The sequence below is a fragment of the Littorina saxatilis genome, linkage group LG10, assembly GCF_037325665.1.
Source record: "Littorina saxatilis isolate snail1 linkage group LG10, US_GU_Lsax_2.0, whole genome shotgun sequence".
Lineage (NCBI taxonomy): Eukaryota > Metazoa > Mollusca > Gastropoda > Littorinimorpha > Littorinidae > Littorina > Littorina saxatilis.
Window position 1 is genome coordinate 37,968,217 of NC_090254.1, and position 26,020 is coordinate 37,994,236.

At 40.3% G+C, this 26,020-nt stretch overlaps 2 long non-coding RNA genes across 3 annotated transcripts; one reads left to right on the forward strand and one right to left on the reverse strand.

The window, feature by feature from the left end:
• The first annotated feature begins 461 nt into the window (after positions 1 to 461).
• Positions 462 to 5,841, forward strand: LOC138978770 (uncharacterized). Its single transcript, XR_011459798.1, has 2 exons — positions 462 to 746; positions 3,696 to 5,841. It is a non-coding gene; the product is annotated as an uncharacterized lncRNA (long non-coding RNA).
• A 3,431-nt stretch (positions 5,842 to 9,272) lies between these two features.
• On the reverse strand, positions 9,273 to 22,081 carry LOC138978771 (uncharacterized). 2 transcript variants are annotated; one of them, XR_011459800.1, is made up of 4 exons: positions 21,483 to 22,081; positions 19,289 to 19,656; positions 16,496 to 16,642; positions 9,273 to 11,804 (listed from the first exon to the last, which is right to left on the reverse strand). It is a non-coding gene; the product is annotated as an uncharacterized lncRNA (long non-coding RNA). The 2 variants fall into 2 exon arrangements; XR_011459799.1 differs by lacking the exon at positions 9,273 to 11,804 and having other exon boundaries at positions 15,522 to 16,642.
• Positions 22,082 to 26,020: the final 3,939 nt, after the last annotated feature.

Below are 26,020 nucleotides of genomic sequence, written 5' to 3' on the forward strand. Positions count from 1 at the left end.
AATGGAAAGCCGTTTGGCTCATAACTATTACAGCTGTAATTTAAAATAAATACACCTGTATTTAATGATAAATACAGCTGTATTTATTTCTTAAACGTATACAATAAGTATCATTATTAATTACAGGTGCATTTTTTTATTAATTACAGGTGTATTTTTTTATTAAATACAGGTGTATTTATTATAAATTACAGGTGTATTTATTTTTAAATACAGGTGTAATTATTATTAAATACAGGTGTATTTATTTTTAAATACAGGTGTACTTATTATTAAATACAGGTGTATTTATTATTAAATACACCTGTATTTATTATAAAATACAGGTGTAATTAATGATAAATACACCTGTATTTAAAAATAAATACACCTGTATTTAAAAATAAATACACCTGTATTTAATAATAAATACACCTGTATTTAAAAATAAATACACCTGTATTTAAAAATAATTACACCTGTATTTAAAAATAAATACACCTGTATTTAAAATTAAATACACCTGTATTTAATAATAAATACACCTGTATTAATCAGTTATTAGTCACGTGGTTAAGCGACTTAAAAACTTGGACTGGGAATCCACATGAAAAACACTAAGCTTATACGCGTCTTCATCGCCTCGCTTTGGCGCCTTTTGACAGACTGAACAGCTCAAGATGGCGGGGGTGGCAAATGTCCCTGAGTGATGTTTTGGAAGGTTTGCGAGTGCAGTTTAACGCTGTTGCCCAAGCTCGCACAGCATCGTAAGTTAATTGTTTTATCAGACGAATTCGGTTCTTGTGACGATCTACACCGAGTCAGTGGGGCATCCACATCCAGAAGTTGAACTTGAAGGGAGGCCTGTGGCTGTGCCGTGTGCGCGTTTTTGACCAAAGATGCAAAATATTGAAATTCGGTGCGAGAGACTAGCTGCTATATTGTGTTATCGGTAATCTTGAACTTTAGCGTGTTAAATTCATAGCTCTTAATTCAGAAGCATTTAAGTCTCCAAATTTGTAGAACCTGTACTTGTAATCATAACAAGTCATTTTAGATCCCTTTGAAGTTACGGAATGAACTCCGATGATGAACTGTACGAATGCATTTGACCCATCAAAGAAGGAATTATCTGTGTGACCAGACAAGGGAGACAACTCTTTCGTGTAGATGATGTCCCATGGTTGACAACGTACACCATTTTCGGTGCATTTTCGTCACGCTAAAGTTCAAGATTACCTTATTATCTGTGTGTGTGTGTGTGTGTGTGTAATGTGTGTGTGTAATCCGTTGTAAAGTGTATATTATGATTATTTGGTGGCGGCGGCAGTGGTACGTATATAATCTCATATGGAAAGCCGTTTGGCTCATAACAAACCTTGATTGATATGGGTTAAAGCTGTGGTCTATTTATGACTTTCCAGGGCTACGAGGTTGAAAAATAGGGACAAAATCATGTACAGATTTCTGTACAGCAAACACTACCCGAAACCCCACCTATACGGCGTGTATGACCTTGAGAGCTTCAGTCAACGCTTGAATTTTGCAGTGGTAACATCCGGTTTGCTCTCGCAGAGCTGAGCATATTTGTTGTCAAGAAGGATCGAGCAGAAAAAATAAACGACTTGGCAGGGATTCGAACTCAAGGCATCGGGGCCTCGAAATGTCGGGGCCGATGTCTTAACCGCTAGGCCACTTCACCAGTATTGTCAAAGATAAAAAATTGATAATTTTATATCATTTTACGCTTGAATTATCATTTATGCGTTGCAAAAACGTAAAAATTGACATTAAAATTTGCCTTTATTTGCAAACATGTTTTACAGAATCGCAGTACATGTTTACACCGTCATGCTACACGACATTCGCGCCATGCAAATAGCTGCGATATCTCTATTTACAACATGCAAGAAAATGACAAGAACAGTAATTGAATCTCTCCAAAGCCAGTTGAAACCAGACATCTAAGAAATAGTTATACATGTATTCACTTCTGAACAACCGGCACGGTTGGCCTAGTGGTAAGGCGTCCGCCCCGTGATCGGGAGGTCGTGGGTTCGAACCCCGGCCGGGTCATACCTAAGACTTTAAAATTGGCAATCTAGTGGTTGCTCCGCCTGGCGTCTGGCATTATGGGGTTAGTGCTAGGACTGGTTGGTCCGGTGTCAGAATAATGTGACTGGGTGAGACATGAAGCCTGTGCTGCGACTTCTGTCTTGTGTGTGGCGCACGTTATATGTCAAAGCAGCTCCGCCCTGATATGGCCCTTCGTGGTCGGCTGGGCGTTAAGCAAACAAACAAACAAACAAACAAACTTCTGAACAATGGGCGGATAGAGATATAAATCATGCTGCTTCAAGAATAACATAACATGAATTCATATCAATGTTTTTCCTTCATTTTCTCAATTGGTGCAGTAGCCTAGTGGTTAGGACATGAGACACGAAGTCGAGAGGTCGAGAGTTCGAATCTTCGCCGGGGCGTTTATTTTTTCCCCTTGATCTCTCTTGAAGATAAAATATGATCAGTCTTGAGAGAGCAAACCGGCTGTTATCCCTGAAAAATTCAAGCGTTGACTGAAGCTCTCAAGGTCATACACGCCGTATAGGTGGGGTTTCTGGTAGCGTTTGCTGTACAGAATTCTGTACATGATTGTATCCCTATTTTTCAACCTCGTAGCCCAGGAAAGTCATAAATAGACCACAGCTTTAATCTCCAGAGCTGTGTACCAGGGAAAACCATGTTATAAAGTAGACTTTTTATTAAATTTAACTTGAGACATTTAAGCTGTACAAATTAATTTCATTCACAAATACTAGTTTCATAAATATCCTTGGCCTGCAGAGATAGAATAACAAATACTTGCACATTTTGTTTGTCTTAGTGTTCAGTAAAAATACAAAGGTTTTAAAGTAAAGCACCTTCATAACATGGAAACCGGAAGTTGTGACATGAATTTGAATACTGCTAACACTACCAAGAAAATAATATATATATATTCTATATTGTTTTGTTGCAAGTCTGCATCATTAACAACCTGGAGTATTACTGGAAAAAAAATTATTTCTAAAGAAAATATGTATACTCTCGATACTCTCCATGCACATGATTTTTGTGCAGACGAGAATTTTTGCAATTCAATAAAAGGGCGACCACCCAGTAAAGTCTTGGTTCAATTATGTTCTTTTTATGGGTTAGTTGTTAGCAACAATGTAACCGACAAACTTCAAACTGAATTTTGGTGCTTTCCTCTAACATATATTATATATTTGAAAAACATCAATGTTTACCTGTGTCAAGTTTCTTTTTTGGGAGAGTATACATTCAAGTTGCCATTTAATACATGTTTTAAGGACTGAAAATACATGTCACAAAATGGGAAACGGCCCAGGAGAATAACTTGTATGTAAAGCAGCAAATGATAAACACATGGTTTTTACCCCTGAAAGCTCCAAAGATTTGGGAAAATGAATCTCGTTTGCCTTCACATATCAAACTGAACGTCAAGCAGCTCAAAAAAAGTCTCAAGAAAAGTTACGCTTTCAAAATAGCATTTCATTCTGTGTCGCAAAGCATGCTTAACATTTCTACGCTTCTACAAATGAACACAAGCATGCAATAATTCCCTCTCTTTTGAGTCCTGGTACTTGTATGCTTATAAAGAAAGCGGGATGATGTTTCCTTTATTTCAGAATTTCTTTTTTGTCTTGTTTCAGATGGAAAGTGCGGAGAAACCACCATCTCAGATTTCGTGTTTTTCATGTCTGGGAGCCGGTCCACAGTACCAGGAGGGTACCAGAGTCCTCTGACCGTGGTGTTTGTGGACACACCCGAAAAGCCACTCCCCAGAGTGTCAACTTGTGCCCTCAGAATGCAGGTGTCTGCCCGACACGTCAAGAACTGAGGCAGAAGCTGTCCCAGGCTGTTCTTGAAGGGGGTGGATTTTATTTATTGTAAAAACTTTCCTTCAATGGTGCGTTTAGTTTCTGCTTGGTAGCCGTAGCTGTTGGTGTTTCTATCTGTACACACCCTGGGGGGGGGGGGGGGGGGGTGTTAACGTTGAACTTTGAAATCTTAAAATTATTAAGACAAGGTGTGTGTGGTTTTTTTCTCTCCGTAAAATAAGCTTTATGTTAGGTGCCTGTACCGTACATCATTTCTTACTTGCTATTAAATGCAAGAGAGAGACTTTCGAAGATTTGATGTTTGTGTTTCGCATTATTTTTGCTTGGTAGCCGTAGGTGTTGGTGTTTCTATCTGTACACACCCTGCGAAAAAATGTTTGTTCTGCAATTTGAAGAGAATTCATAAATGTATTCAAACTGAATTATTTGAGGTCATGCTGCAAAGGAAAAAAAAAACATGACCCTGATTTAACCGGTTTCCTATACTCCTTTACATACCTTGTTTTTGTTTTGATTGTTTTCTTTGCTTTTTGCAGGGGGGGAGGGGGGGTGTTTAACGTTGAACTTTGAAATATTAAAATTATTAAGACAAGGTGTGTGTGTGTTTTTTCTCTCAGTAAAATAAGCTTTATTTTGGGTGCCTGTACCGTACATCATTTCTTACTTGCTATTAAATGCAAGAGAGAGACTTTCGAAGATTTAATGTTTGTGTTTTGCATTATTTAAATTGCCGTTGTGTTTCAAGAGTGTGTTCTGTTCTTATTTGTTTTTTTGCACCATTGTTTGTCGTTATGTTGCCTGCTTTTCGTGTTCCGTGTAACGCTGTCCATGGAAAACATGTAAATCATTGTATTTCTCTCGACTATTGATCAAGTCACATCATATCAGGTATCAGTTACCTAATGTACAGAATAAATGGTTCAACCCCCCTACTACACGAATAACACGTTGCCAGCAAAATATCAAAAGCACTCGGACTAGCGTTAGTGTCCCATACAAAACTTGGCAATATACACCATAAACCGGATACAAACAAATCAATTGCACGCTAACAACTTTGTTATACTGTCTCATAATGGTATACAAATTAATAAACTCAAAAGCGTTTGTAACAGTTATGATAATGTGATATTCGTGCCCTGTGTAACGATAGTCTGTTTTTATGTTTTACCAAACTAACCAAAACTGGCGTTGTCTACTGCTTTTCCTTTTATAGTTTTACACTCCTCTGTAGTGAAGGTCACTGTTCACACAAGGGCGGGGATGTAGCTCAGTCCTGTTGGCCGCTGTCAGCGCGAGTTCGTCCCCACGTTCGGCGAGAGATTTATTATTGCTCACAGTCAACTTTGTGTGCAGACTCTCCTCGGTGTCCGAACACCCCCGTGTGTACACGCAAGCACAAGACCAAGTGCGCACGAAAAAGATCCTGTAATCCATGTCAGAGTTCGGTGGGTTATAGAAACACGAAAATACCCAGCATGCTTCCTCCAAAAGCGGCGTATGGCTGCCTAAATGGCGGGGTAAAAACGGTCATACACGTAAAAGCCGTGGGAGTTTCAGCCCATGAACGAACAAACGGCTCACACAATTTCAGCTTTCTTGTTTAGTTTATAAATTTCAGCCTCAATTCCTCGTCTCTGTAACCAGTATTAAATAGTGACTGTTTTGCTAACTGTTCAGCTGTCACCTGCCAAGTAGAACCGATGTATTCTTTATGATGTGATAAAATTAAAGTATTCATTCCACTTTGTGATGGATGAACTCGCAACTGCCAAGTAATACCAGTCTTATGATGGGATAAAAATATTCATTCCATTGTGTGATGGGTTAACTCTCACCTGCCAAGTATTACCAGTGTGTCTTATGATGTGATAAACATAAAGTATGCATTCCATTTTGTGATGATTTTCTGCATGACACTTGTTTGATTAAAATTAATTGTATTTGTGGCAGACAACTTGAGTTATGTTTTGTGTTTTTGTAAAAACAACTTGTTTTTTTTAATATGACTGGAAATGAGACTAGCAGCCATGAATCCATAACTACATTTTGCTGTCCATCATAGACATCTCACTCGCACATGTTCATTGCCTCACCATACAGGAATCAAAATCCATACAAACAATTTGTATTATCCAATATTCAAACTTGTCATACACATTTATTCATACACAAGAATTATGTGTCATACACATTCAAGCAATCAAGATCCAATAAATGTATATAATTGATGTTCTTAAAAAGACTACACACACACCTAAATATATAGGTGATCTTTGAAATGGGACATTTACATGCAAAATTCAGAATGCAAACAGAGCTTTGGCTTGCAAATTTAATAGTCATTAACCAGCACATAATATGAATAATTTTTGAAATTGTTGTGATACTGATTCAATTTTTCACATAAAATCAGAATTTCATTTAGTTTCCTGATACAAATGATTCGTCTAGCTTACCTTGAATAAACATACCAATTCGTCAAAAAGTAGGACATCTGAGCTCAAAGATTAATAGTTTGGTTTGAAAAATCTCTAAATACACATAATTACAAAAACAAAACAAAATTCCGTGATAGAACATGTACTGATCTTGCAACTAAAGTAAAAAGGGGACTCAGGTGTGCTGTTAAAATTGTTGGCACATTTTAGTATCTAAAACTCACCTTTGATTTGGTGTTTAACATTGTTTTCAACCACGAAGGTTATATCGCGACGGGGGGAGATGGGATAGAGCCACTTGTCACTTGTTTCTTGTTCACAAAAGCACTTAATCAAAAATTTGCTCCAGGGGCTTGCAACGTAGTACAATATATTACCTTACTGGAAGAATGCAAGTTTCCAGTACAAAGGACATAACATTTCTTACATACTGCTTGAGTAAAATCTTTACAAAAATTGACTATATTCTATACAAGAAACACTTAACAAGGGTAAAAGGAGAAACAGAATCAGTTAGTCGCCTCTTACGACATGCTGGGGAGCATCGGGTAAATTCTTCCCCCAAACCCGCGGGGGGTACCTATGCGACTCACCACAATGTTTACTTTCAGCAGAAGAATGATTAATATTCTAGCAACAAACATGCAATAAATTCATACATGATTATTGATGTTCAAAAAATGCTCTACACTACTTCACCAAACTAAATGGAGAACTGAAAATGTTTAAAACACTTTCTTTCTTTATTTGGTGTTTTCAACCACGAAGGTTATATCGCGACGTGGAAGGGGGGGAAGATGGGATAGAGCCACTTGTTAATTGTTTCTTGTTCACAAAAGCAGCCACTTGTTAATTGTTTCTTGTTCACAAAAGCACTAATCAAAAAATTGCTCCAGGGGAAAACACTAACCATAAACAATAAACACCACTATGAGGTTTGATAGGTAACTTAAAGTGACCTTGACCTTCAATGAACGTTGCAAATAGCTTATGTTCTGATGAATATGGGTGAATGAGGCACCATTGAATATAAAAAGAAAAATAACTGATTTGACTCTAGTTAAACTATGGCGCTCATGGCATCATACCAAAGTTTGAACGAGTATCCCTTTCACTGTTCTGTACAGCTGTGAAAACACAGTGAGACATAATAATAATGAACATAAATTAATCACCCCTTCTCGCCGGAGCTCACGGCAATACACAATAGCAAAACAAATCAGAGCATTCACACACAGACACACACAAAGTCGTTAAAGGTTTATTGGCTGCGGCAATAATAGCCGCAAGAATAATCCTTTAGTTCGTTCAAAGTACCCAAGCATGTCCTGTATACAAAAGTAAGGCGATTGAGATTTTATTTTGGTTTTTTTACACAAGCCAGAGAACACCAGTGCTTGTGAGAGCAAAACGTTTGCCCGTAGGGAAGTGAACCTTCCTTATCTTTCGCACCAGAGAGCTGTTCAAAAGGGGTATTGTGCAAGTTGGCTATTAAACCATTGTACAGTAGTACCTGCCATATCCGGTCACCCATTAGTCATTGCAAAGGTGACCGCAAATATCAGGTGGCCGTTCATTACAGGCCCCCTCCTCCTCCAAAAAACCAAAAAAAACACGATCAAGTTTTCATGAAGAAAAGAAAGCGATCATCCACGAGCCGCCGATTCATTGTCTCTGTTAGTTTTGCTTTCGTTTATACATCTTAATTATTTGCGTGTTTAACTCGATCGTCCTGGCTAAGCTATTGTTTCGTATGTTTCTATGTGTGTTGTTTGGATTATTATATATGTATTTGAGTGTCAGATAAACAAGTGTTTCAAACTCACATCAGCTGTGATCGATCCGGAAGTGACTGCCGTAAATGTACATGGATGCGCATTTCTGTATTTACAGTTTGCGCATGCGTAAGTATTCATGTCGTCTGCTCGTGCTGTGCCGTCTGTGCACACAACACACACACACACACACACACACACCACAGGCGCTCGCCCGCGAAAGTGACAAGTGGCCGTTAAGTGGCCGCTCCTGTCGAGTAAGAGGGGCACCTTAGGGCAAAAATCAGTGACCGTTGACCGCGTCAGACAGGTTAACGGCCATTAAGAGTCAATTATAGAAGGAAAACTCATTAGTCATGGGAAAGCTGGCCGCTCCGGGTAGGTTCACGCCCACGAAAGGGCCGGAAATGGAAGGGACTACTGTAATTCGGAAAATGTCTTTAACCTTCGCCGGCACTCGTGGGTCCGTGCGGACCCAGAAGGGTGTTTGATTGCAAATATCTTTTAAACGAGTTGGAATTTTTTAATGAGCTTTTAGAAATGCCTCAGACACCTAACAAGCTATCATCTCCTAAAAGCTCATTAAATTTCAGTGATAATTAATTAATTAATTATCAAATTTAGACTACACACGGAAGCATTCGTGGGGACGTGCGGACCCATACTTCTCAAAGAAGGAAAAGCGTGTATACCCTTCCGAGGCACTCGTGGGTCCGTGCGGACCCAGAAGGGTGTTTGATTGCAAATATCTCTTAAACGAGTTGGAATTTTTTAATGAGCTTTTAGAAATGCCTCAGACACCTACAAAGCTTTCATCTCCTAAAAGCTCATTAAATTTCAGTGATAATTAATTAATTAATTAATTAATTAATGGTCAAATTTAGACTACACACGGAAGCATTCATGAGGACGTGCGGACCCATACTTCTCAAAGAAGGAAAAGCGTGTATACCCTTCCGAGGCACTCGTGGGTCCATGCGGACCCATACTTCTCAAAGAAGGACAATTGTGCAAACCCTTCCGTGGCACTCGTGGGGCCATGCAGACCCATAATATTTTACCAAATACCGTGTGTAGTCTAAATTTGACCATTAATTAATTAATTAATTATCACTGAAATTTAATGAGCTTTTTAGGTGTCTGAGGCATTTCTAAAAGCTCAATAAAAAAAATTCCAACTCGTTTAAGAGATATTTGCATCAAACACCCTTCTGTGTCCGCACGGACCCACGAGTGCCACGGAAGGATATGCATATTTTTCGTTCTTTGAGAAGCATGGGTCTGCACGGCCCCACGAGTGCCACGGAAGGATATGCACATTTTTCCTTCTTTGAGAAGCATGGGTCTGCTTGGCCCCACGAATGCGTTCGTGTGTAGTCGATAACGAGTGCCGGCGAAGGTTAATGGCTGAATAACAATGAGTTCCTTTATACGTTGGATTGGGCAAGCCATATATATATATATATATATATAAATATATCTAGCATCAATAAACCTAAAAATACACTAAGGTCTTTTTCAAAAACAATAGTCTGTTTTAAAAACTTTCAGCAATTTTCAACCTTATAAATCTATACTATAGATACATCAAAAGAAATTTGGTGCAATTAAACAGGTAACCTAATGGCAAATCATTGTGTAAAACTTTCTTTGCAACTTTCTTTCACAAAGTGTACGTATTTTTTTTTATTTTTTAGCAATATTGTTTTCGTGGTGCAGTACCTGTGTTTAAAAATAATAAAATACACAGCGGACATAATTTCGCTTTATTTGAATGACTTTGCACTTTACAAAGATTGGTTTAGAATTAGAGCGCAGATTTAAACCAATTTGAAAAAAACAGTTGCTTATACCTTCTACCATGCTTGGTACTTTGAACAAACTTTATGATTGTTTTTGAGGCTTTCATTGTTGCAGCCCAATGCTGCTCAGTGCAAATTAACTTTTTTGAAGGCGAAGTGTCTGCACCCAGACACATCCTTACTCTGAGGTCTCAAAGCAAACCCGCAAATTGAGGCACACCTCCCAACGCCATGCAAGATATTGCAGATTTATTGCACGATTACGTGGCTGGCGCGGATAGGGCAAGTAGCCTAATAAGTTTACAATTTAAAACGAATGCTTCTTTCATTGACAAAAGCAGTAATCATGTGTCAAAACACTGGATCGGCTTTGGAATGCGCTTCAGGGGTCGACACTAACTTATTTGGCCTGGGGCCACACTGGCCCCAGAGATGGAAATTGCTGGGGCGGAAAACAAAAATCTGGGGCCCACTCTCATTATTCACGTGCGGCAATGCATTGTTTGTTTTTCTTCATCGTACTGAAGCCAGGGTAATTCTTTCAACCATTTGACATTGAAATTACGACAGAGCTTCACGCTTTTGGCTGCATCGGTCTCCTTTTTTCGTTTCTCTCCACCCTGTTCTTCATCTTCATTTCCAGGTCTTTTTACACCAGGGATGTGTCGCCACATTTTGTGTTTGGCATTTGAAGGCGATACTTATCTCTCACGCTAAAGAGCGCAATTTGGGAGTTATTTCCCTTGCGGCATTGTCCTTCGACGATTTCAATGGGGTTTTTTTCTTCTTGACTGCGGCATTGATCGTAACGCAAATTTCAGTGACGACTATGACTGGCGATTTTTAGTGATTGGCTCTGGCATTAGAAATTTCGGTTTGTCATTGTTGGAATTTATCCTGGGGCGGAGTGGGCCCCAAGCTTCGGCAATAATTGGGGCGGAACACAAAACTCTGGGGCGTTCCGCCCCCCGCCCCCGCTAGTGTCGAACCCTGCGCTTGTAAATAAAAGTAGACAATGAATTTTTCTTGTGATTCCACTGACCAATCTGCTTGTAGTCTGGACAATCAAGCGTACAAAATATGGCAAAATCGTATGGGTTCACAGGTCTGCTATACACTTCAGGTTTGGGGTGTCCACAAGCTAACTTTTTTTTTACTCGAGCATGTTGGCAACGAACTGGAGAACAACATCTGACCATGTTGATCGGTGGGTGGCCCACTCCGAGGGTCAATGCGCTCCGTTAGTTGCACGAGCTGTTCCTCAGAGAGGGGGCAAGCCGTGGCAGGCACATCCTAACGACTGTCTGGCAAAGGATGGTCCTCGATTATCGATTGAAGGCTTCTCCCTTTCCAGAAGTCCTGTACTGCTGTGGATGTGCTGGCTCGTCTCTCCAGCATCCCCCTGAAGAAGAGCTGCAGGGGAGTTCTGTTGCGCTCTGTCCTCAGGGGTTGGTGGTTCTTCTGTTCCACAAACCACTGTAGGGACCGGTTCAGCCTGGGCAGAAAAACATAGTGGAGGGCCCACAAGTGAATGGGATTGTCCATGTTCAGTATCCCCAGACCACCTTCTGCCTGTGGTGTTCCCATAGCAGTAAACAGGTCATGGTAAGGGTTCACCACATCTTTCCAGACGTCGAGCCAGAGACGCTCGATCCTTTGGTTATGGTCACTGCGGCCTTGCATCGCACTGCCTCTCCCTTCTCCCCTGTGTTCGTTCATGAGGGCGACGACATCCAGATTCTCGCCACCATGGTCCATGCGGACTCTTGACGGGAGTCCAAAGCGTTGGGTTCCACCCAAAAACAGATCCCGAACGGTCTCTGACCTGTTGTTTCGGTGGCATGGAGGAAGGTAGTGGCCCGGCTAAAGCCATCGATTGCCCCATGAATCACCATTTTCCACCTGCAATATAACAAACAGAGATCCGTTTCCATATGTGATTTCACCACACAAATTCTGATTAAAGAGTTATTGGGAAATAAGTACAGGTAACATGCTCAGTAAATATTAAAAAGTAATGGTCAAAGTGCTTTTTCATGACCGAGAATCAAGACCATTATTTTTAATATATATCATTGAGAAAAGGTGTGTAACCCATTTAATCCACCTTTCTTCAATTTTGCAAAGAAATAAATCAAGAAAAGCAATTGCTTTATATGACTTTTCTTCGTCATGTCCATAAGCCTTAAGGGTCTTGTAGGTCTTAAAAGGAGGATTCCACTAACTGCTGGGACTCTAAAATTTGATAAAAATAAGCAAAATTTTGGTAATGTCTGCTGGTTAATAACACATACAATTCAGTGAAATTTAATAAAAAATAACTGAGAAAACCGCAATGTAAAGCTTTTACAAACTTGACCCCACTGTGACCCCAAAATGTGACAGGGATCAACCAAACTAGGGTCACGTAGGTAGATTATCAAATCCTTCAAGTGTTCAAAGTTTCAAAGCTCAAGCTTCAAAAACACCTGAGATAACATCAATGTTAAGATATTTTGATTCGAACATGACCCCCTGTGACCCCAAAACTTGACGAAGGTCAATCTTCTTCTTCTTCAGCGTTCGACGATGGCTGTGTCTAGATTCTTTGGCCCGTGATGTTGACGAAGTGGGCTGTGACGAAGGTCAATCAACCTTATGTCTTCTTCTTCTTCTTATGCGTTCGTGGGCTGAAACTCCCACGTGCACTCGTGGTTTGCACGAGTGGAATTTTACGTGTATGACCATTTTTACCCCACCATTTAGGCAGCCATACGCCGCTTTCGGATGAAGCATGCTGGGTATTTTCTTGTTTCTATAACCCACCGAACTCTGACATGGATTACAGGATCTTTTTCGTGCGCACTTGGTCTTGTGCTTGTGTGTACACACGGGGGTGTTCGGACACCGAGGAGAGTCTGCACACAAAGTTGACTCCGAGAAATAAATCTCCCGCCGAACGTGGGGACGAACTCACGCTGACAGCAGGCAACTGGATACAAATCTAGCGCGCTACCGACTGAGCTACATCCCCGCCCACAATCTTATGTCAAGTTGGTAGATTATCAAAACCTAGAAGTGTGCGTACTATTAAAGCTCTAGCTAAAAACACATCTGAGATAACATCAACGTTAAGTTTTTATTAAACGAACATGACCCCGCTGTGACCCCAAAATTTGATGAGGGTCAACGAAACTGGGGTCACTTCGTGAAATCATCAAATAAAAGTGTGCAAAGTTTCAGAGGTCTAGCTGTATAAACTTCTGAGATAACAGCTCAACGTTACATTTTTATATTTAGTCAAGTTTTGACTAAATATTTTAACATCGAGGGGGAATCGAAACGAGGGTCGTGGTGTATGTGCGTGTGTCTGTGTGTCTGTGTGTGTGTGTGTAGAGCGATTCGGACTAAACTACTGGACCGATCTTTATGAAATTTGACATGAGAGTTCCTGGGTATGAAATCCCCGAACGTTTTTTTCATTTTTTTGATAAATGTCTTTGATGACGTCATATCCGGCTTTTCGTGAAAGTTGAGGCGGCACTGTCACGCCCTCATTTTTCAACCAAATTGGTTGAAATTTTGGTCAAGTAATCTTCGACGAAGCCCGGACTTCGGTATTGCATTTCAGCTTGGTGGCTTAAAAATTAATTAATGACTTTGGTCATTAAAAATCTGAAAATTGTAAAAAAAAATAAAAATTTATAAAACGATCCAAATTTACGTTTATCTTATTCTCCATCATTTGCTGATTCCAAAAACATATAAATATGTTATATTCGGATTAAAAACAAGCTCTGAAAATTAAATATATAAAAATTATTATCAAATTTTTTTTTCGAAATCAATTTAAAAACACTTTCATCTTATTCCTTGTCGGTTCCTGATTCCAAAAATATATCGATATGATATGTTTGGATTAAAAACACGCTCAGAAAGTTAAAACGAAGAGAGGTACAGAAAAGCGTGCTACCCTTCTCAGCGCAACGAATACCCCGCTCTTCTTGTCAATTCCACGGGCACTGCCTTTGCCACGGGCGGTGGAGTGACGATGCTACGAGTATACGGTCTTGCTGCGTTGCGTTGCGTTCAGTTTCATTCTGTGAGTTCGACAGCTACTTGACTAAATATTGTATTTTCGCCTTACGCGACTTGTTTGTCCTTGGACAGACAGACAGCCTGCCCACAGCACACATAATTATTTTGATCAAGTATTATTCACTCAGCCAGTCTACCTGCACAAGCATGTGATTAATCCATGGTTGAAGAGTTCTGTGAAAATTGCGCAATTCTGCAAACTCTTTATAGCAGTTAATTTAATTTCGAATAAAATAAAGTACATAGTTGTTCTGCTAAGACGATAAGGCAAATATTTTTGCGTTCTTTTCATGTTTAAGTATCTCGGGAAAAAAAGTTCTATTTATGAAGTGAAATATAATTGACCTACAGATTACTGTCTTTTTATTTGTACAAATGCAAAATGGGAACAACTCTATTTTCTACACAAAATATGAGAGTTACTTGCCTTGAGACCTTGTGTCTGGTACAACGTAGATTTTGATTTAGAAAACAACCAAACTTATGGATCTTATATTGGATTCTGTGTGTTGAAACCTGAAATGAATAGTGTAAATGCAGTATGTATGAGCTCTTTCCTCTTTCGAATATTTGAGCATTCAGAACTTTTCAGTCACCAAGCAGTGACCACACAGTGTGGTTTCTCAACCTATGAGCTATCGAGGATTCAGACTGGTTGCTGGGTGGTTATTTGTTAGGACTAGGTAGCTTGGTATTCACCGAAAAGTATTCCCCCCTCTGCTTATTTCTCTGTTAACTTGAAGGGGTGTTTATTGTTAAAATTTAAATAACCACCCAGTAGAAATGGTAAGGTATAACCAGAATATGTTTTGTATTCCGTGGGGAAATCATCAATGGACCAGTCTTTCATTACATATCCAGAAAATGACAAAATAAAAAGAAAAGAAAAGCAAATACTTGCACACGACTCACCTTCGTTACCCACCTACCCCTTAGAAGACGCCCTTCCTTTTACGATCCCAAACAAGACATTTTCAAGACCCTGTTTCATAGCTGCCAACCCCTGTGAAGCCCAAAGAGTAGCATTTTGGAACTTTCACCCAATGTCAGAGTTGCAATTGGTGTTTATAAGCGTAGCACTAGCATAATCTTAAATTTGAATCGCAAGCCCGCATTTAAAATGCCATCAAAAACGTTTGTAAGATTCTGAGAGCTCTACGACATTACAACCGTCTAAACATAGTTCAATGTCACACGCTTTCCTTCTTTGCCACTACTAACGCAAACGTATGCAAGATTGTATGTTACACGCTTTAGGAGCATGGCAAGAACGGATTCAAACTCAAAATCGTCACTCCAAAAAAACATAAAATGCACACACGACTTTTATTTCTCCTGCTGTTATCGTTTCTTCTCTTTACAAATTCTTCAACGCTCAGAATACTGAAAACGGCACCCCAGACGACAGTACTGTTTCCATACGCGAATTTAACTTCCCTTGCAAAGTGGTTCGCTCAGGAGGCCTGTTTGTCTGACACTATAAGGACAGAGTTCTGAACATAGATGACAAAGATTCCGGAATGAACAAACATTTTGCGGATGCAGACACAGAAAGACGTCATGAAGAATGCGATGCTTCAAAAGATACAGACTGTGACGATGACTGTGACGTCATTCCCATATACCGAGACGTCATTCACAGTTGTTCGGTCACTTCCGTCAAAAAGTAGATTTAGACAATCAACGTAATCTCGTGTGGAAGAAAACGTCTGTCACACAACCAAGTCGGAATAGCAGGTATTATTACCTATGCACGCAAAGTCTGTCGAATTCTTCGGCAAAAATCGTTGAAAATGATTTGCCCGCATCGGCGTGGAACTTGCACCATAATCTTCACCACCCTTACGTTTCCCCGTTTTTATCCTGTCTCCCTCCAGTTTCCACTTCTAACACCGTCACTGTGCACAGCTTACAACTTAACAAGTGCATTGCATATTCTAATCAAATTCACAATTGGCGCATAGAGTCACCGGAAATGCGAATGCTTGCAATAAAATTCACGATTTGCTAAGCAAGTCACGTGGACAATATCGAGTCATAACGGAGTGGTTCCCAGCCATCGGTACTCGACTAGTTATGCAATGTTCATTGTTGATTGTCAAGCAATAAGTGAACATTTTGCACGCTTGTCATTTTTTTTTTTTTTTAGCGTAGCGGCTCAGGGCTTAGAGTAGCAGCGTAGCAATTCCTGCAAAATCGGAGCATGCTGCGCCAAAATCGTAGCAATTGGCAGGTATGCTGTTCTCTAAGATATTCTGCTCATAACCTCTGTAAGTTTACCCCCATTATAAGACCTTATTATCTCAGGGTTATGTAGGTCTTAAAAGAAAGATTCCAGCGTCATAAAATAATGTTTAAGAGAATTCCTTATGCCACCTGTATCAATCCACTCAAATTCCATGTTCAAACTGGCACAACCCCCAACATCCTCCCCACCACCGGACACACTCAACATTCACCAAATTTTGAAAAAGGATTTTTTTGTGCCCAGTGTATGTATTTGTAGCTGTACTCACGATATCAACTTGTGGTATCCGTCTAGATGCCAGAGAGCGTTTGGTCCTGATACTTGGTACAGACGACGTCTCGTGGGCCTCAACGCCAAAGCTCTGACAGCTACTCCACCAGGATCAACCCGCTGGATGGCTCCCCGTACTCTGTGCCTTTGTGGAGCGTGTAAGAATACAACTTATTACACTAACGTGACATACCACTCATGTCATAACAATACCATTCACTCTACATTGCATGTGTAAAGAGGTCTTGTCTGACAAGGACCTGATTTTTCACTGCCTCCAATACCGAAACAAGCGTCCTTCTTTGAACACTCTGAAGAATTTTAAGAACGTAAACACCACACCAGTGACATTTCCTTGCTTTGACATAAAAGATTACACGAGGCATTCGGAGAGATCCAGGTTCAATTTTTAAGCTTCTTCAATCTGGGCGCTTCGACAAAGGGACATTTACAGCAATGAACATGCAACAGTATGTACAGGGTCCCCACTGGTTTTTAGAAACAAAATTCCATGACTTTTCCATGAGCCTCAATAACATTTTCCATGACTAGATCCACAGGTCGCCATTTCCGAACACGCAAACTTTTTACGTCTTGTCACTGCCAGTTTTGACACTGGCTTGCTTTGCACTGAATTTGAGTCAGTTTCTACGCAGTGTCTCTTTGACAAGCAAGTCAAGCATTTGCTACGCAGTCAGATTATCGGTAATGTTTGCTGGTCCTGTCATTTCACTAAACTGGACCAGCCACTGTTTGTATCCATCTGCACTTTCGTAAATTCCGCTTCATAACCGTCACTAACACTGTGACTTGACGAACTGTCATTTTTTTCACCGCGATACACAGTTCATTGCGAAGATCTTCCTTGGTAAGGCCAAAAAAAAAAATGCTTTGGTTACGGTTTCCCGACCGACCCTAACTTTTTGGGCCGACCCTAAACTTTTTTTTTTGGTCCTAAAGCTAAAAATAAAATGAACCAAACACATACGATACATACACACACAAAAAAACACACACACACACAAAAACCCACCGAAAACGACAACACCACGGCACAGAGAAAACATCGATCGCCGGCGAGCAGACAACAACAAGACCGACAAGGGACACCACTCCGCTTTTTACAACTCCCATATCCAAGGGAAGTCAGTCTCGTGCGTTCGTTCGTTGCGCGAACGTAAAAAGATGTCGTCTGCATTTGCAATCGTATTCGGAAAGTGCGTTCATATCGAACAAACACGACTGATAAGTCGGTACTCGAAGAGTGCAACTTTTTGATGGAAAGACTTCTGTTTAAGAAAACTTGTATAAAGTGAAAGGAATCATCAGCTACTGTATTTTGACTAGTTTTCAATTTGTGACAATCAGTCCAGACTGCGTTCAAGACTGTGTTCACTAGTGGCACTATACAGTTTAAGGGGTATGTCCAGTTTTCTTTTCTTAACATGAAAAAGTAATTAATATCTGTGGTTCCAAATACACCAATATGAAAATACCTCGAATATCCTGCATACACAAATATTTTTATCATTTCAAGAGGGACCAACCAACAAAAACAAAAACAAACAAAAAAACAAAAGTTTAATCGACCTACCTACCCTATTAATTTTGGCCATAAAACCGTAACCAAAGCATTTTTTTTTTGGCCTAATTCGTTCCAATTCCGCATACTTTTTGTTGTCAAGAAACAACTCGAAAGAAAGCTGGCGTGCTAAAGGTTATTTTTTTTTTTCTTATTTATATTAAATTCCATGACTTGAATTGAAATTCCATGACTTGAATTGAAATTCCATGACTTTCCAGGCCTGCAAAATTAAAAATCAAATTCCATGACTTTCCAGGTTTTCCATGACCTGTACGAACCCTGTATGTAGGATAAACAGAATACTACATGGCTTCCTGTTTGATACCAGTTTTACACTAGTGTTTTGAAATATTGTTCGCAGTTTAATATTTAAAAGCACAACTTGTGTAAAACTGGTATTTCATAGGAAACCATATAGTATTCTCTATGTGGACAACAATGTCACAGGCTTACCCACTAAAGTTCTTTAGGAGCTTCTGACATATTTGCCTTAAAAACAACATGCAAAATAACTTGTGGAATCCAAAAGCACCATGCCGCATTAGTGGCCCAATTAGAGCTGCAGACTATTACGCTTTCGATGTAGCATGCTACTTGTAAAACAGAAAATGCTACTTCGTTATACAGACACCCTACAATGTTCATTTGTTCCTGCTGCTGTTTTCTTGTCTGAACACAGTTATTGCAACATTTGTGTCTTGACATATTTATAAACATGTAGGTGCAGTGGATTATAAGATGATGCAATACTTAAAGATAAACACCATTTGCTACTCTATAAATTCAAGATTGCTACACATGAAGCTTCATAGGGGCTGACAGCTCTGCATCATACACCTGCACATAAATCTTACTGACTGAGTTGATGTGTATTTACACATTGCACACCTCCCACATTGAAGTAAACAATTGAATATCTTCAGTTAATCGAAGTACACTTAAAGATGAAGTTCTCTCCATAGGAATACTGTGCATCACCCTTGCATGTAAGTGAACTCAAAGTACTATGTGAACAGAACAGAACCAATTCTGGTCTGTTTGCAACCGCATGAACGCGGGAAAGAGATCATTGTCAGATTGAATTACAATTAACATTGACACGCTTCCATTTGAAACTTTTCAGTTGTCATTGTGGATTGACGCCCCGGGCCCCAGATCCTGCGTTTAACTTTATCCTCGACGAACAAAATTGGGCGGCCGCCTCACCTGTGATTGTGTTGACCAGGTTGGCAACCGAGCCAGACAGGGTAGAATTGCTGGTACCGGTTGTCATCGATCCCGATGTTGAGGCGATGGCCTCACGATCACCCGAAACAGCTTCTTGCAGACGTTGGTTGTCTTTCTGGAGCGAGACAATGGCCACTTGGCAGGTCTCTTGCCGCTCCCCCAGCCTGCATAGCTCAGCCAATACCGCGGCCAAAGCAGTGGCGCTTTCTTCCCCTCCTGCTGTGGCTGACTCAAACCCACCGGGTTGTCGCTGCGAGGCTGTCTGGTTGCTGGCCCTCGGCCGACCTGCAGCGGCTCGGGTCACTTCGGCTACCCGCCTTGACGCTGCCCTCCTGGGAGGCATATTCCTGTGCATAAAAAACAGGATATATATGTGAACACAGCCTTATTTGTCAGATTACTGAGAATTACACATAAGCCTTGAACTCGTCTGCTGCTCCTTGCAGGAGTTGACAACGCCTTCACTGTTCAGCCTGTAAAAGGTGTTTAATATCCCATACTTCTGAAGTTGTCACCAGATTTTGGGAGACTGAAATACAAACCAAAGAAATTGATTAAAATCTGGCCCAAAGTACTTCAAACCAATTGTGTTTTCTGTGTCAAACTCAAATCCTGGCACCCAGTACCCCCACCAAACGAGTTTGGAATCTCTGAGGCTCAATACATTTATGACAAACAGAACACCAACAGGAAATTACATCATGGTTCTCTGAACTGTCACACACTAACATAATACCTGGCTAACAAATCCACATACTAACTAATGTTGGAATCTCTGAGGCCCTATAGCTTAATTTGACAAAAAGAACAACAGCGAACCATGTTTTCTGATTCTCTGAAAAATCAGCCCCACCATGAAATATTACCTAGCCCACGGTACATGTACTTTAACCAAAATAGTGTTTGTAACCTGTGAGGCACCAGCCAACACAAGTGACAACAGTACCTCCACAGGAAAAACGTTTCCCGATTCTCTGCAAAGTCAAACACATGAAATATTACCTAGCCCACAGTACCACAACCAAAATAAATTTGGAATCTCCTAGGCAAAATAACAGGTGATCGACAAAACAGTACCTCCACAGGAACCAATATTTACTGATTCATTGAAATGACAAACACCCACCTAACAGGTAATTGACATACAGTACCTCCACAGGAACAAATATTCTGATTCTCTGAATTGACAAACGCTCACATGAAAAGGCATCGTAACACCAACATGTTCATCAGAATCTCACCTGAAAATTATTTCCAAGTACTCTGGAAAAACACTGATCCATACTATCCACCAACACAGAAACATACTGTTGAAACATGTCACGATATCTTGATTTGACAGAACACTCAACAATCGTGTTGATCGAAGAACCATTCCACCTTGAACTGGTTTTTAGACAAGGGACATCATCCACAACGAGCCTGTCATAAACTCGAGTTACTTCCCATCTACCGATCTGGTTGACCCCATTTAGAGCCTTCGATTTATAATGCCACCCACCCGCATCAAACAAGAAAGAAAATGTAAACAATTTGAAGATTCCCTGTTCCTATACCCGTGCTTTGTAAGCTGATCAGTCAAAACGCACAATGCAACCTGACCCGGCTACAACATTATTTAATCACACAAAAACCGACTGTGTTTATCGCCTGACGAAGGGACTTGTACAACCTGGCCTGTCCTGACGTTGCTTGATCTTCTTGATCTTGATATGTTACGCCAACAGGTCCCAAGCTTGGGAATATACGTTTGCTAGATGCACACCATCACCCAGGAAATGACGCTGCAAATTCAGGTAACGTAAACTGTTTTCCAGCGGAAAACATAAAATCATGGTCCCAAAATACAACTCTAGGGGAGTCCACAGTGCCCTGCCGAAGCAACGCATTGACCTCCATAGCTGCGGCGTTGTATGATGGATCGAAACACACACACAGACAGACAGACAGACACACACACACACACACACATACACCACGACCCTCGTCTCGATTCCCCCCTCTACGTTAAAATATTTAGTCAAAACTTGACTAAATATAAAAACGGTATTACTTAACTTTAAAATCAGAATCTGTGACTGTGAAACATTGGTCCATTTCTCAGTTGTTTTTCAACAGTTTAAAATTCCTTTTTGAAGCTTTACTATTCTAATATTCAGCACAGAAGAGTTACCTGAAGTACTGTCCCCTGTCCTTTCAGACGAGCTTGTATCATTAAGGACCCAGTAAGCTTGTTGGAAGCAGTAATTGGTTCCACCAACGCATCCAACTCTTGATCAGATATCCTGGAATACACCATGCGTTGTACTTGTAGCATTCCATTTTCCCTGAAAATTGCCAAACACTTTTATTACTTGCGTTGTATCGATAAACGAAGCACAAGTAAGAAACAATAATAAAAGCAAAGAAAATAGCAACACGATATGCAAACATCTAACAAAGCCGAGCAAGCAGAATGACAGGTCTAATGAAAAACAAAGAGGTACCGATTCGGAAACAAGATCGCGATTCTTTCCTTCGCTGCACGACGCAAATCTTCTGTGACCTTTGACCAAACGTAGCTTCCACATTCGATCACCGTGCTCAGCTTAATATTTACAACAGAAAGCCGAGGGGGTGGAATACCGAGATGAACCTACAGAAATGTGCATCCTCAAACCTGACATATTCATCCCAACATTTAATGAACTCCAAAACACAGAAAGTTGCTTTCTCACACGCCATCTTTGATTGCCACTGCCAGCGGTCTGACTAATTACTACGCGACCACACGCGACCTTGCACTACCTTGCGCGACCTCAAACTAAAGCAGGTGCATGTAATATTTTTATATATATAGTATCTTCACAACATTATCTGACTTTATACCAAGTTTTAAGTCAAAGAAATTAAAAATAACGGAGCTATAATGTATTTTGCGACGTGCTATCGAGCTAAAGTGAAATCATCCGATGTTTGCACTTTTGCTCGCTAGGCTTTGAAAATGCATCAGAATTAACTTTGTTTTTACTTCTCTGACTTAAAACTCGGTTCAAAGTATGATCATGTTGTGAAGATACTAGATATATAAAATGTTACATGAATATTATTTAGTTTGAGGTTGAGCCTGCGTTCTTAAACGAATGCGAACATGGTCGGACGCTGAATCACAATGATTTCACTTTAGCTCGATAGTTCGTCGCAAAATACATTATAACTCCGTTATTTTTAATTTCTTTGACTTAAAAATTGGTATAAAGTCAGACATTGTTGTGAAATACTATATATATAAAAAATATTACGTGAACATGCTTTAGTTTGAGGTCGCGCAAGGTAGTGCAAGGTCGCGTGTGGTCGCGTGCGGTCGCGTAGTAATTAGTCAGACCCACTGCCAGTGGTTATCAAACAAACCGGGACCCCGTGTTTCAAAGATCACGCATTGTTTCTTCCATTAAGTCACAAATGAACAAGCAAACAAAACGTTGCTTACCTTCTTAAAACTTCTTCTGGCTCATTACCAGACTGCAACAAATTGACGCAATGGCGGGTCTGATCCAGTGGCGTCGCTATTTTGGAAGATGGCGCAAACCGGAAGTAGTATCTCCACGAGATTGTCGCTTTGCATGTCGTACATTTTCCGATTCAAGTTCTAATTTGTTTCAGCTGCATTTATTAAATGCAGCTGCATTTAAAAATAAATACAGCTGTATTTAAAAATAATTACACCTGTATCTAAAAATAATTACAGGTGTATTTATTTTTAAATACAGCTGTATTTACTATTAAATACAGGTGTAATTATTTTTAAATACAGCTGTATTTCTTTTTAAATGCAGCTGTATTTAAAAATAATTACACCTGTATTTAATAATAAATACAGCTGTATATATTTTTAAATACAGGTGTAATTATTTTTAAATACAGCTGTATTTATGATTAAATACAGCTGTATTTATCATTAAATACAGCTGTATTTATTTTAAATTACAGCTGTAATAGTTATGAGCCAAACGGCTTTCCATAGCCTACGACCACACCACACGCAACTTTGCTTTCAGCGAAAAACACGCGCATGCAACAAGTGCCCGAGTGAAAATGTGAAGCAGCAGCAGATATTCAGCCCATGGGAGAAAACTCTGTTCATTCTGCTGCTAGTTGAACTGGATTACCCAAATTACTTCCCTTAACTTGACTGGCATCTCATGATTCATCATAGAGTGATGCTGGCTTACATGTATATTTCATATTTTATCGAGAGCAGAGATAACGCTGAAGAAGAGTAGATGACAATAAACGGTTGAAAATAAACATGACTTTCAACTATCGTGATACATTAAGACAATAACTTTGTTGATAATAGGAAATCATAAACAGCCGAGCAGAAAAAGACAAGGCAGATATGCACGCACGCATAACCACACGAACAAAGGCACACACACACACACACACACACACACACACACACACACACACACACACACGCGCGCGCGCGCGCGCACTAACACAAACAAGGAGAGACCAAGAGAAAAGTTTTGGGGAATTGAAGAGAGACAGACAGGCAGAGAGAGAGAGAGAGATGGATGGATTGTTTAATTGTATAACCAGTGGATTGGTTTTTACAATGGTAAAAAAAAAAGAAAATGTACAAAAGCAGCATTTCACGCAATCAAATCAAAAGTATATACATGATATTACACTGACGTGATCGTTGATCGTAACACATTTTGACAGATGCCTGCTAATAAAGTCAGCATACAGGCACACACACACACACACACACACACACACACACACACACACACACACACACACACACAGACACAGACACACGCGTGCTGCACGTAAATACGTATAAATGAATATGTATCGATTGGAGATTGGATTTCCCTTCTTTGAGTCATGTGACGTCAGAGGCCGACAAAACTTTATATACACCATAGCAAGCAGATTTGCACACATCATCAAAAAAGCCCCAAATTTGTTTGCCCATTCAAAAAACAAAAAGCAAACAAAAACCCAGATAAATATTCTTTCTTCTACAAGAAAAACGGCATCTCCCAGAAGGCAGTAGGCATACAGACAGCTAGCCAGACAGGCTGACAGACAGCTAGCCAGACAGGCTGACAGACACGCACACGCACTCACAGAGTATCAACAACAACAAAATAAAAATAAAAATTCCTGGTAACAGTAACAATGAGGAATGCATGTTGCATGTCATGAATCACACATCAAGTCTCTTCTGCCTCGCTTTCCATGCCAGGAATAAATATTTAGCAAAACTTATGACTTTTGTTTCGTCACTCTACCTTTCAACAGTTCACACAGTTGGAGTTCGAGTGGGGAGTCAAAAGAGAGAGAGAGAGAGAGAGAGAGAGAGAGAGAGAGAGAGAGAGAGAGAGAGAGAGAGAGAGAGAGAGCGAGAGAGAGAGAGCGAGCGAGAGAGAGAGAGAGAGAGCGAGAGAGAGAGAGAGAGAGAGAGAGAGCGAGCGAGAGAGAGAGAGAGAGAGCGAGCGAGAGCGAGAGAGAGAGAGAGAGAGAGAGAGAGAGCGAGCGCGAAAACGAGAGAGACTGAGAGAGAGAGAGAGAGAGCGAGAGAGAGAGCGAGAGAGAGAGAGAGCGAGAGAGAGAGAGAGAGCGAGAGAGAGAGAGAGCGAGAGAGAGAGAGAGAGAGAGAGAGAGAGAGAGGGTGCAAGAAAGAGAGACAGACACAGTCGGACAGAAAAACAGAAAGAACGACAGATATACAGAGACAGAGAGACAGTCAGAAAGACAGACAGACATACAGGGTGGGCCATAAAAAGTGTCCACATTTAATTTGTTAATATTTTTCCTGTAAAGTGATGTTTTCTTTTCTGTTTCAGATAGAATTTGAGACAAGCATCGTAGAATTCTTTTAAAGCCTGAATGGATCGCATTCCAGTACAGGAAAGGACCAAAATCGTTGAACTTTACTTTGCTACCAATTCTGTGGTTCTCGCCCAGCGCGCTTTTCGGAGAGAGTTCCCTGGCACACACTGTCCATGTGCGAGAACTGTGAAGCGCCTCGTGGATAAATTCAGGAACACTGGTAGTCTCGCAGATAACAATAAAGGACATAACCCTGAATTTATCCACGAGGCGCTTCACAGTTCTCGCCACCCTGTATAATATACAATGAAGGCAAAGGTGTGTAGAAGAGTATTTCAGCGTGCGTGCACACCCACTACATCAATAAACTGATCAACACGAAGAAAATTAAAAAACACGCAAGTAAATTACAATCTATAAAAAAAAAAACACGTCAAACAAAAACCTACTAACACATTGGATCTTAAAGGCACAGTGCAGCTCACAGCCTTCGTTTTGCGTTTTTGTTGCAGCTGAGTGCATTTACAGTTCAAAAATCCTCCTATGGTAGTAAAACAAACCCAAAACTACCCAACGACGACATCTGTGAAGCTCGACAGTTTCTTGTTCACGCGAGTGCATAAATTAACCTAGTTATTACGTGGTGTTTGGTCGGAGTTCGATTCAACTGAGTGATTCCGGCCTCCATTTTGTTTTACATAAACTCATGATGACGTCTGACATAGTTTGCTAATGACGTGTCTTTTTGTGCATGATGTGGTGATCTACCTGATCTAAATTTAGATCCAAAAATAGGTCAAGACCAGCCGGGTACGAGTACGAAATTAATTCGTAAAAAAATCGCAGTTCTTGACTCTTTGGGTGCAAGTCAATGAAACTTGG